We start from the raw sequence: 13,040 nt of genomic DNA, 5'->3' as shown, positions 1-13,040 counted from the left end.
AATTCCTGACGCTGTCAAAATTTTGACATTGCCCCTGTGATAGCAGATGCTTTGAACCAGCCATCGGAAGACTTGTCTTGCAGCAGGATGTAAAACCATCATTTTGCTGCATTTCTCTAAGATTGACAAACCTGTCTCAAAACTGAAGAGGGCTCTATTCTCCTATGGTTCACTCTCATGAAACACATCATAGAAGCTGTCAAACTTGATAAGATAAAAAGCAAAAAAAACCCAAAACAAACAACAATCACAATTCTGTTTTTCTTCAACAATAACAAACTACAGTTGACAAAGCAAGCAATTGTCTTGTCTGATGCTCATATATTTTCCCAGAGCACAATGTCTGACATCACCTAGTCAGGTGAAGTACCTCTCATCTTTCTTTGTGTAAACTAAACCAAAATAAACCAAACTAGTCAACTTAATGCAGGTGCTAGAGAAAATAGATCGATAGACCTCAAAATTCGGCTATTATATAAGCCGTACTTTTAACGAAGCAGCCCATATTTAAAAGTAAACTTTGCAGACAGGCTCACACAGTACAGCTCCTTTCTGAAACTACCTCAAAATCCTTTGTAATAATTTTATTCAAATAACTTTTTAAAATTACAGTGTTGTGGGATTTTGAATTAGAGCTATACCCCCAAAATGGATACCTTCCACAACATCTGAACTCATTATTTTGAGAACATGTGCTACGCAGTATTCAGTGTTTAAAGACGAGGAGAGAAAGATAGAGTGCTAATGAGCAGTGATTATGAAAGGAATATACCTACTATATATACTACAGATCTAATATCTTGAAATAACTCTATTTTTTCTGTATGTGAAATATATCACTGTTACGTCCTTGTTTTCTCCCAGTCTTATTTAGTTCCACTTGAGGTTTTGCGTATGTTCATGGCTGTAAAAACTGCGTGAGCTGATTGCTCTGCTCATATCTATGTTGCCCTTGAAGTCAGCCCACATGGAGACATTTCTTCCCACTTCTTGGCAATATGATAAGACATTAATTGATTGCGATGGTTGTGAAGGTTCCACTGAGTGACAGTCAATAACACATAGCGTAGCGAGGACTTCTGTCACCAGTCATTCCACCAGATACAGACCAGCCTTGAACAGACAAACATGTATAAACACAGCCACATGCACACAGACATGCCAATCAAATGGCACTATCACAGAGGGACAGAGAGAACAGGGAATGCCACAAGCACTCCAAATCATTTTGTTCCCTACAGACCTACTCTGTACTGTACATTCCCCTTTAAAGACTGCATCACTAAATATTTCAAAGGTGCTGGTTGCCCAGAACCACTCACTGAACCTGCTGCAAAAATACAAGACACAAAGTTTGTTTACATGCATAAACAGCGGTGTTTGGACATACAACGTGTTGTGTGAAATCCCCATGGAGCTTCGTGGCACTTGATTACAGCTGAATAAATGTCTGAATTAAAATGCATATTTAATGTTGAATTTTTTTTTAACTGCGTTCCTTGTAGCTTTTGAGTCAGCAGGGTACTTCAGATCTCTCCCTTGTGATGTCATTTCATATTATTCATGGACTCCCCCAAAGCCCCCCTGGCCCCCTGCCCATCCCATCCTCTTTTCTTCTCTTTTTCTTCTCCTCCTATCTCTTTGAATCCATTTTCTACATCCTTTCCCTATCCTCTCCTGCCTTGAGCATTCATGTGGCAGCAGCAGGGCTATGGCGGTTGCGGTCCGATCAAAAAGAACACTACAGAATTATTAATACATGAGCTGCAGCCACACGCATAAAGGCTGATTGTGAAAAAGAATTTTCTGACTCGAGCAAATGGCATGCTGAACGGCTGTTGATGGGGCCGGCACTCTGAGTTCCCCCAACAGGGGTCCTGAATGCACTGCAACATAAAATGTGAGAAGGAGCAAAAGTGGAAAAGGCAAGGTACAAAATGATGGCTTCCTTCTCCGAGATGACGGTGACAGTAAAGGTACCGCATGATGAAGTGAGAGAGGGGAAAGAGAGAAAGAGATGGAGAGTGAGAAACAGAGAGACGGTATGACAGTTTTGAAGCTGACAGCCTTCATGGACAACAAGCAGTACATAGGTTGCCTGAGGATGTATGTCTGAAGTCAGAGGAGACATCACTCGGGAACACCAACACACCCTGGGCAAGGAGACCTCTTGCCTGGTCCAGACTCCTTATGTAAATACGGATCACAGCTTCTCAGTGTTTTAGGGTGATGAATAATCCTAATGCAGATGAGGAGAGTGTTTGCACGATACATTCTTCCTGCTGTGAGGCGATGAATAACGCAGCCCCAGCCAGGACGTGAAAGGAGCGAGGCCAAAAAAGAGCAGCGCTGTAATGTAAGCAGGTGAGCCTAAACCGGCGTGTGCAGCCATTACACTGTCATGAAAATCGATGTATGGCCTTTGACTCGGACTATGCATGCTTCAGTTACACTCTCCACGATGAAGGTGGAATGTGCTGGGTCTCTGCAGGGCCGTGTTTTAGACATAGCTCATTTGTCCATCTCTCATGCATTTGTTGTTTGCTGTCACATCCACAAGCTCCCAGGTCTTTCTCTTCATTATCTTTCCTTGGGTAACGCAGAATGATGCCCGCTTTGGTCACACTGCATGGCTCTGATAATTATAGGCATAAATTAAAACATTTTGTCTCACAACATCCTATATAGGACTTTAACATGACCTTCACTACCAAATTAAATATTTAACTGGAGCTGGAGTTCCGCTTGCAACTAATTAGACAAGGACAGTCCATAGCTTAGCCCAGCGGTAAAGGGCAAAGGCCTTTTATGTGAGATAGATAGCAATGATTTCAGTCGAATAAGAATTACGAAGGTGTTTCTTATGATTTTGTCGATGTGTCTTAGTATCTCACATTCATAGCTACAAATGAACAAACTTCGACCATATTAAGTGGTCTCAGTGGATGGCATACAGTAGCAGTGACAGTAGATTTTTTGATATTGACTATAAAGCTGTCAAGCCCTGATGGCTACTTAACATAACTTATATAGTAATATGTTCATTTCCGGCCAGTAGTCATAGTTTTAGATGCCTGTCTTTCTGCATGTTTATTCCCAAAGAGAAAAAGGCCTTAGTGCAACAAGTGATAATGAGATGTTTAATGGGATTGGCAATGGGTTCGGTGCTTTGTTGTGGTGCTAAAGCTGATACGACTCATCCAATAAATGAAGTTGGCACACTGTGAAAGCACAAACCTTTGATCTGCACTCACTTCCAAAACAGAATCCAGAACTGCCTTCACCAAACTGAGGTCAGGTACAGCAACAGAATACCAATGGCCCATTTTTCACGTTGCCATACAATCCAGCACAAGCAGCACCAGCTGCTCCTCACTGCTTTTCTGACATAGATGTATTGTTGTACTCTACCTTTAGTCCTCACGGCGTTGTGGATGGAGTGTCAGTGGGTGTCCTGGATGAGTCAGATTATTCTTGGGCATTTTCCACCACTGTCAGCTCTGACTGTTACCTTCTTTCCTCCTCCATCTCTCCATCCAGACACTTATGATTTAGCACTTTGGTACTGTAGTATCTGATCTGAGACATATATTATTTAAAAAGTTAGTAGAATGGAATCTGTTTTGTCTTTTCTAGTATCTGACCAGCAATTTGTGGGAAAAGATACGTTTCCTCTTTCCCTACGTAAACAGGTAGTCTCTGACATGAGATATATGGTTTTCTGGTTTGGTTCTGGGAATGTTTATGTTTAGCAGGCTGAGGTAATGTTTATGCAGGGTTCCCCTGTCCAGATAGTGATGCAGGGGCCCTATAGAACTGAGGGGTGTGGTTGAAGGGGAGTATCCTGAATCCTGTTTTTACCAAGTTTTCTAAGAAGGACCATAGGTTGTAACTGCATCCTTTACCGGAGGGCATAAAATGACCACCAGCCCTTTGTTCAAATGGGAGATTCATATTGGCTGGGGAAACTCTCCACAGGCAGACCATGGTGCCTGTTCAGATGCTGTCTTATTTATGTAATAAATTATATCATAGAAGCAACAGTGTCAATGGATGTTTTCTTCAACATCTGCACATCCTTGAGGCCTAAGAGAAACTACGACAGTACCTTTAAGCAGGTCTAAAAAAATCTTTGCCGCTTGCTTGTCTCCCCACCTCTGTTCATCGTCTTTTCTCTTTCTCACTCTGCTCGCTCAGTGAGGAGGAAACCTCCATACTTGGGCTAATGATCACATCACAGACTCACTTCTCAGCACTCACTAGCTCCCAATTATAGTCAAGAGTTGGCTTCTTTAAAATAAAGATCCTCATCCCCTGCTACTGAGGGCACTTCAACTCCTGCCGCCTTCATTACTGGAGTATCTGTATTTGTCTGTCTGTCCACCACTTTTTCCGGCCCTACCAATCTCTCATCCATTCACTCTTGCTTTGTGATTTTTTTCTTTGTCATTCGTTTGCAATTTGTTTGTTTAGTCTTTTTATATTGAACCAAAAGTTTCCTGAGTTGTGATGCAAAGTTTGCGCCCTTCATTAAACAATGCCCAACATAGAAAATGACTGACTTTTGTCGACATACAGTCAGCTACAACGGAAATAATTCCTTGTGCTGAACAAAAGGAAAAAGCGCTTTTTAAATTGTAGCTGTTTTTCTCAGCAAAATTGATGGTTCATCAAATGACCACAGCAGAGAGCTGACATATTCAGAAGATTTAACAAACTTTTTTATTTTGAAGCTTTGCACTTTGATCATTGCCGTCAGGACTGCATGAAGTGTATCACATTGTGGACTACTGGAAAAGACTCCCCAGCATATCTCTCAGCCTCCGCAACCATAAAGGGAAATTAGTTCCTTTCATGCAAACTTTGAAAATTGTGGCTCAGTCTGGATATTATGGAGACAGCACAAGCTGCACAAAAATGTTCAAACTAAAGTATTCAAGTGAAATAGTGTATGTATGGATTTTTAAAAATTTTTTGTGCAAAATGGCTCAATTTACTGAAACGACAAAATGAAGACACATTGGTGACTATATTCTGGGTAAAACTCATATTCAGCTTAAGCATAATTCTCCAAGAGACCTTGTTAATAGGAAGGCACACTACATATCTTAGATGAAGATGAACATGTTTTACTTGAATACAAAACTAGATTTCATTAAACATTTGTAAAAGATGAATGCAAAAATGATGCTTTTGCCATCACAACAATGAGAGAGAAAGCAAAAGCAAAGACTTTTGTATATTTCCCAAGTATTTTCTTCTGCTTTTTCCTTTAACATTGTGTCTCTTGACATCCATTCATCTGTCCTCATCTTTCTGCCACCCACACTCTGCCCTGGACTCTACAGTATGTCCTACACGTGTGTGTGTTAATGTGTACATCTGTGTGGTTGAAGTCCAGGGGCCAATCTCTTTGACTCTGAGAAAACAAAACTGTTGGTTGTTCGCTCATCTTCACAGACGAGGCTCGGCCTCAGTGGGAAGGTGAGACAAAAGATGCTGTGTGAACATAGTTCTCTGGATGTGTGGGTAGTAAGAAGCGTCAGCAGCCACAGTGAGAGACACAAGCTCAAACATAAGCTTACTTACACTAATAATGGGCTCATAGTGGACAATGTTGTTCATTGTGTGTTAAAATCTTGTCTTTTTGGCGTTGCTGTTGTAGTGTACTATTTTTTGGGTACGATGTGCTAAAAGTAAAAGATGATATAATTATGGCAAATGCTATTAGACTGAAGACCAGAGGTAAAACATATGTATAAAATGCATAATGGTATAATGTGCATGAAATCTGTCAAAATAATGAGGGCAAGATGTGGAGCAAAAAGTTTGAACATGTCTGGGCATGTTCTCTGTAAAAGATGACCTAATGAAAACTTAATGCGCATGTCTCCTGTAAAAAGAGATCTAGGGTGAAATATGATAACCTGACGTCATGATCTGACCAATAGATTGAGAAAAGTATAATGGTGTCAAAATTGCCAATCCTCTCATATGCCCTATAGGCGTGGAAAAATGACCATCGCTCACAGCATAAAAGACGGTGCACAGCTCAGTGTCTTCAGTTCTTCTTGCTCTGCTATTACTAAGAATTACTCATGGATTTTTTTGTCGACAAAAAAATCCTGCTGCCCTCCGAATGCTGACTTGTCTTGGTGATTTTTTGAAGATCTTTAAAGAAACTTTTTAGACATTTGAACACGGCCAAGTCATAGACTCTGGCCTTGATTTGTAACTCAGTTTACACTTCATCACTGTTATTGTGTATGTACGATGATAAACCACAGCAATAAAATCACCTGACTAATGTTGTGTAGGTCCTCTTTGTGCCCCCAGAACAGGTCAAGGCATGGATACGTGAGCTTTTGGGATGCTGGCAGTTGAACCTTAAGGTCCTGTGGGTTGCGGGGTTGGGCCTCTGTGAATCAGGTTGGTTTTGGTGCATTCTGTGGATGTTCAGTCAGATTGGGATCTGGGAAATCTGGAAGCTGGGTCAGCGCATTGTATTCATTGTTGTGTTCCCTTGAGCCACTTGTGTGCTGTTTCTGTGGGGAGCATTGTCCTGCAGGAGAGGGCTGTTAGAATTGCTGTGGGGGGTTGTGCTTGGTCTGCAACAGTGTTTAGGTGAGGGGTCAGAATAACAACCACATCAATGCCAGCATCCAAGGATTCCTAGCAGAATATTGCATCTTTATGAGATGATAAATGTTATACATGTCAGCTATCAGAAGCTTTAATGTTGTCACTTATATGTATATGTATATGTATATGTATATGTATATGTATATGTATATGTATATGTATATGCATATGTTGGTATATGTACACGACCGTTCAAAAGTTTGAGGTCATCCAGGCAATTTCATGTTTTTCATGAAAACTTACATTTTTATTTATGTGCTAACACAATTGTATGATGGTTTTCTAATCATCAATTAGCCTTTCAACACCATTAGCTAACACAATGTAGCATTAGAACACAGGAGTGATGGTTGCTGGAAACGTTTACCTATCAAAAACAAACAACAACAAAAAAACTATTCCATAGCTCATCTGTGCCAACAGCTTATTCTGACACATTGGAATGTTTCATTTTAAGTAACCCCAGGAACATCAGTCATTTCATCAAATGTCTTCTAGGAGCAATAGTAATTATGATGGGAGCAAAGGAGAAAGTCAGGTGACATTATAGTGTCACATGTTTGCAAATAGGAAAAAGATCATGGTTGATGGACAGGTCGACAAAACATTGGACTTCAACACATGAGACCTGTTTTGTCATTTCAGACCTATCAAGGTGGTTTATTTTGCCCATGATCGTCCAAATGTCGTAATTGTGTGCAACCATAATGAACATATTTTCATCATATTTGTTCCCTTGACATAACAAAGTTATTTATGTACAAAAATCTAACCAATTAATTACTCCAGCACTGTCACATGAAAGAAGCAAGTTATATTTTTTCAGTAGTAATATTTTTAACAGTTTACCTGCGGTATATCTTCTGCCACTGGTATACTATCTGAGAGCAGGGACAAACCACTTAAAGTCAGAGTAAAAATTATTCAACCCTGCTGAGTATGTGGGAAATTATGCAAGTTTCTGATGATCTAGACTTTTTTACTATTAAATTTGTATGACCTGAGTGACATATTTAAAGTACATATAGTAAGAGAAACACGCAAGGACTTCATGCCTGCAACCGTAACGCATTTCTCTCAAGACCAAAAGCCATACAAAAAAGAAGCAGGGGAAAAAAAAGAAAAATTGTATCAGCTAACTGGGTTCTGCATGTCTATTTTGTAGAGAATAAATTATAGCTGTTTGGATTTGTGAATAAGCAGCATGTCAGGGAGAGAAGGCCAAGGCCAATATAACAAGACTAACACAATAACAATATTCAATGCATGCAGTCCTGCTCCGGAAGTATTTTACTGCTGCATGAATGGATACATGACTGCATCTCAGATTCTTTGAAATACCAGGCCATTCTGAAGAGAATGTTAAAATATACTGAACGAATGCAATACCACTTTTCACATAGTGAAGGGGTTTACAGGTCTTGTGAAGTGGATTTTCTTAGCTTTGGACAAAGCAGAGCTAACTGTTCATCCCTGTTTCCAGTCTTTAAACTAAGCTAAGTTGTGAGTGTAGAAGCAATCCTCTAATTTTTCCAAGAAAACGAATATACATGAGGCCGGGTTCTAGTCGCATGTTTCCATTAAACAATGCTCATCTCATCCTCTCTAAATATATTTATATATAAGTCCTGTAATCTTACATGACATTTGTCCCTGTATGGCACTGAGCCCACATGAGGCTGATTAATCTTGCACTGAAACCACTGGAGGAATCATTGCTTCAATCTGCAGCAGAATATAACCAATAAAGTCAGTCACATGCCTCAGCACTGCTGCCATTAATGTCAATATGGTGCACAAGGTTGGATTGTTTATTTTCTGCAGTCGTTTAATGGCTTTATTTTGTTTATCTGTAGTATAGGAGCTGTCAGCTCTACGAGGTTCAGCTAACCTTCACTTGTATCCACAAGAAGGCTGCCATATAATGTTATGTGTTGCTTTCTTTGCTGTTTCTTTCTTCACTGCCTGTCTCCCCGAACATCTATGTCTCTATTTCCTGGATCACATCCTGCACATCCATGCATGTCCTGCCATTTAAAGGAGAAACTAACAATGCTGAAAACTAAAGTTACACCAAAACATACTCTGTAAACGAGCAAACAGGTTAGTGCAAACAAAAGTAAAAATGGGCATTGATTTTGGATTCAATCACACTGTCAACCGTTACTTTTCCACTTCGCCTCTGAGTAACACATAATAACTCCAAACTTATCAAGGGAAAAACCTTTTCAGTTTTAAATCAGTCTGCAATCAATTCCAAGTAGATGGATGAGCACACATGAGCGTTTCTTAACAAGTTCTTTGCAGGCAAACATTCAAGTCACTTCTTTGCACTCAGTCATGGGCAGCCACAAGGCTATTAAGTTTGTCTGTGAATGCAAAGGCAACTCTGCTGTGCATCATATTGTCCACATGCTGCTTGGCTTGGCAGCTTCAGGAGCGAGTGACCTTGAGCTTCACAATTATACGGCTGCTTTCTGTTCTCGCTGCTGCAATTTGCTCCTGACTTCTTTTCTTGACAAAACCACAATTTGCATCCGATTTTCCTTGCAAACGAAGATGCCTGACTATCATAAAGACACAAAACTGGGGTCGATAACATTTTCAAGATTCCAGCATTAATTATTTACCTTACAGCTCCTCCTCTTACATTTACAGTATATTTCATTCAGAACATTGCATCATCTTTCCCCTCCATTACATGCTGTAGCGTGTGATAAAATGTAAGAATCAAATGAGATGGAAAGTTGCCATGACTGCTGTAAAAGTCCACTCAAATATACAGTAACAGGCAAAGTTCATCTACACATTACATGAAATGGTACAACTGAACCCACTTATGAAATAAACATAAATCCTGCCTGCAGAAACCAGCTTCTTGCTTTTGTTGACACAGGCTTAATCTTCCCCCATAATGCCCTCTAAAATGCATAATTACTTTGCCTAAGTTGACAAGCTAAATCAGTTTCAAATAAAGAAAGAAAAAGTTAAGCAGCTCTGCAGTCCATCTCTGCAGTGTGTGATGGTTTGAATTCTAATTAATTTATATCTTTTCAAGTGCGTTCACTTCACCATCTGCACTTTGGAATTTTGTCAATTTTTTTTCCTTCCCCTTGTCTCGCTCTTTCTTTTTCTCTATTAAACAACAAGTAGCATGTATCTGGGTTTTATGTTGTTTGCAGCTTTGCACTCTCAGTTAATAATTAATGCATTTACATTGTCAACTTTCTTGAAGTAAGGTCTGAGTAGACTCTCAGTCTGTCCAGGTTGTATTGGCGCTTGGACCTCTTTGTGTCCGGTTGCTTTTAAAAGAAGCTTGTGGATTCCTATAAGTACCCATCAGCATTTCATAGTTTAGATTAATTTTATTCTGTTTCTTCATCCTCCCTCATTTATTGTTGTCTTTAAGCCCCATACAGCATATCTGTGTTTTATGTTTTTCCAAGGAGAAGAATAGTGGCAAGTTATGCAGTTTTAAGTGTAACATTAAGGAAAATGTGATGTGGTTGCTGTTTCACTGTCACAGCCACAGCTTAAGGCTGTGGACTGTGGTAGTGCTTCCTCCTCTGGCCCTGCTCTCTCTCTCTCTCCTAGGTGTGTTCATGGTGAAGCTAGCAGCAGGTGTGCTGCATTGTAATCAGAGGACAAGCTGCAGGTGGAGCTGAGTGACTGGTCTCTGAACGTCTCTATAAAAGCAGACTGCACCCGTCATTTGAAGCTGGACTGTCGTCTAATCTCCAGTTAGTGCTGGGAGTAGAACTGTCTTTGCCACCAGCCGAGAATTGCCAGTAATTCTGTTTTCCGTGTTTAGAAAGCTGATTCCTGTCTGCTGAGTTGCCTGGGTTCCTTCATCTGCTGGTTTTCTGCCCTACCATGGATTCTGCCTTCTTCTCCGGAGGATCTCCACCTGTCGCCAGCTTAACCTGGGAACATCCACGCACACCTGGAAAGAGGACTTTCTCTGGAAACATCTGCCACGACCAGGTTCTACAGACACCAACTTACCAAGCACATGGTGAACACCAGGAGGGAGAGTTCTGGATGAAGTCAAACCAAAAGGACTGTTCTCAGCTCATCAGCTAAGTCTCCAAGCCCTAGTATTACCAGACTATTTGTATTGTTAATACATCAAATTAAATAATCAGCGTTCCGTATTTAACTTAATGTATTTTATGCCTTGCATAGGATAGTTTTAGTCTGGGGTTTCAGCTCATAAATACTGGCAGTCTAGGCTGGGTTAGTGTTGTGTTTTCAGTTTCCCTACCTTGGTGTTCCCATACGTGGGTTAACCTTAGTTTCAGTTTCCATGTTCATGTAGTTATTCCTCCGTACCTCTAGATGGGTTCGTTTCTTAGTTCTAGTAGTAGTTGGTGCTTATTTGTCTAAGATTCTAGTTCCGGTTCCTGTATTGAGTTTCTTGTGAATAAAAACATTTTTAAAACATTTACACTGGTGTTGTTTCATTTCCTGCTCCTGAGCCTTTTGAACCTGCCGTAACATTCACACCATGTTCTGCATAGACACTAATATATATAATATGTACGTGCTTATGTGTGTTCCTACTGACCCTTTTAAACTAGACTACAAACGTACAGTCTCATTTTTAAACAGAACTAGTGGTCTACAGCCATATTACCAGCTCTCTGGCCTGCAGTGCTTTAGATAAATGCTAAGATCACTATGCTAACATATTGATGTTTAGGAAGGATGTATTTTGATATCTTAATGAAAGAAAAGGAAAAAGTAATTACTTTTGCGTTTTTTGTTGGGTTTTTTTTTGTTTTTCTTTTTAGCCTTATACCAAGTGGCACGGTGTATTTTAATTTGGCTTTTTGACAGGTCGATTTAAAGGTCATGTAGCCCAAAATAATTACGGTTCATCCATCCAGAACCATGAAGGTCTATCGAAAACCTTAACAATGCATGCTGTATTACTTTAGGCCAACGTTGTAGAAGAACTGGCATTGTCATGGATAGAATAAATAAATTTTCATGGCTCAAGAGGCAAAATCATCAACAGCTGGGCACTGTAGCTTTTAGCAAACCTTACAAAGACACGGTTGACCAGTGCTTATGTTGAGGACTACTCTCAGCTGCAGGTTAATACACATTTGTTGTTCTGGTTAGAGGGATCACCTCAAAATTTGGCCCACTGCCTCCGTTAATCATCATCAAGGAGTGTATCACACGGCACAACGATATGGTTCACTGATGTGTTTCAATAGCATTTGGGAAGCAGTGGAGGGCAGAAATTTCTCGTCTTTTGTCTGATTTGTTGCCAATCCTCCAAACATCTCCTCTCCCAGGAGTGTTGTGAGTTCATCTCTCATTGCTGGATATCTCCTGCTAGTCTTCATCTCTTTCTCATCTCTCTTCAAGTCCTCTCTGTAGTGCACTTGCTGTCACTACTGTGCTCCAAACGGACAGTCGTACCAAAGCTCTCTGCCTCTTCGTCTCTCAGTGTCACTCATTATACAGTATGTAAGGTTACGGTTTAAGTGCTGGCCAGGGAGCTGGCCTCAGTGTCAAGCTTTACATGTCATGCATCATAAATAAATTTTTCATAGGATGAGGTGAACTTTAGGGCACTGACTGCTGATGCGTAAAATGTGATTCGCTTTCAGGACGGATGTATGTGTGTGTGTTTACTGTTTGTGTTCATGGGAATAAGAGATGGAGCCTTTTGTGTTCTTAGTACTGGGCCTGTGCTTTTCGGCAGCTCACCTCAAGTTGGCATCCGCTTACTGGTTGTGGCTTTACCTTTGGGCCAGGCTTAGAGAGGTGTCTGTGTGTCTAGAATCTACAATCTGTCTCTCCGAGCCCTGTTCAACACGAGGCTAAAAGTGAATGCCACGTCCTGGAGTGAACCTACTTCCTATCAAAGACTATGCACAACACTGTGGACCTCTTGTGTGGAAGAAACTCTCTCATCGAGTACGAAATGTTTGCATGACACAAGGGTGAAACTGGATTAGGAAATAGCTTGAGTTGAGGGCTGTGATCAAAGTTGCTGTGATTTATTTAGCAATCTGCCAACATCTACTCATCAGCACAAGTTAATAGAGGCCATATCAGGCAGGGCCAGGCTGCAATGCTACCTTATGGCAGTTAGATGTGTTTGTGCCTCCCACAGAAAGCCTGGGGACTGTGCATGTTTGTGTGTACTGCATGGGCGTATGAGTGTGTGCATGTTTATGTGAGAATCAGTCATGATGTTTAAACTGTGATCTGGCTATCTGCCTGGGTACACATGTCCCCACAATGAGAAAATCTTGTTCCCTGTGAGGGCTCCCTCCAGCAGAGGGAATTTTTAATGGTCAGGCTGTATCATTAATCTGTGATATGTCATCCGTTTTGAAGTTTTCACTGGTGGAATTTATCTTTTTGCTTTGTCTTTG

Source organism: Amphiprion ocellaris, chromosome 7 (assembly GCF_022539595.1).
Source record: "Amphiprion ocellaris isolate individual 3 ecotype Okinawa chromosome 7, ASM2253959v1, whole genome shotgun sequence".
Lineage (NCBI taxonomy): Eukaryota > Metazoa > Chordata > Actinopteri > Pomacentridae > Amphiprion > Amphiprion ocellaris.
This window is presented reverse-complemented; position numbering follows the sequence as displayed.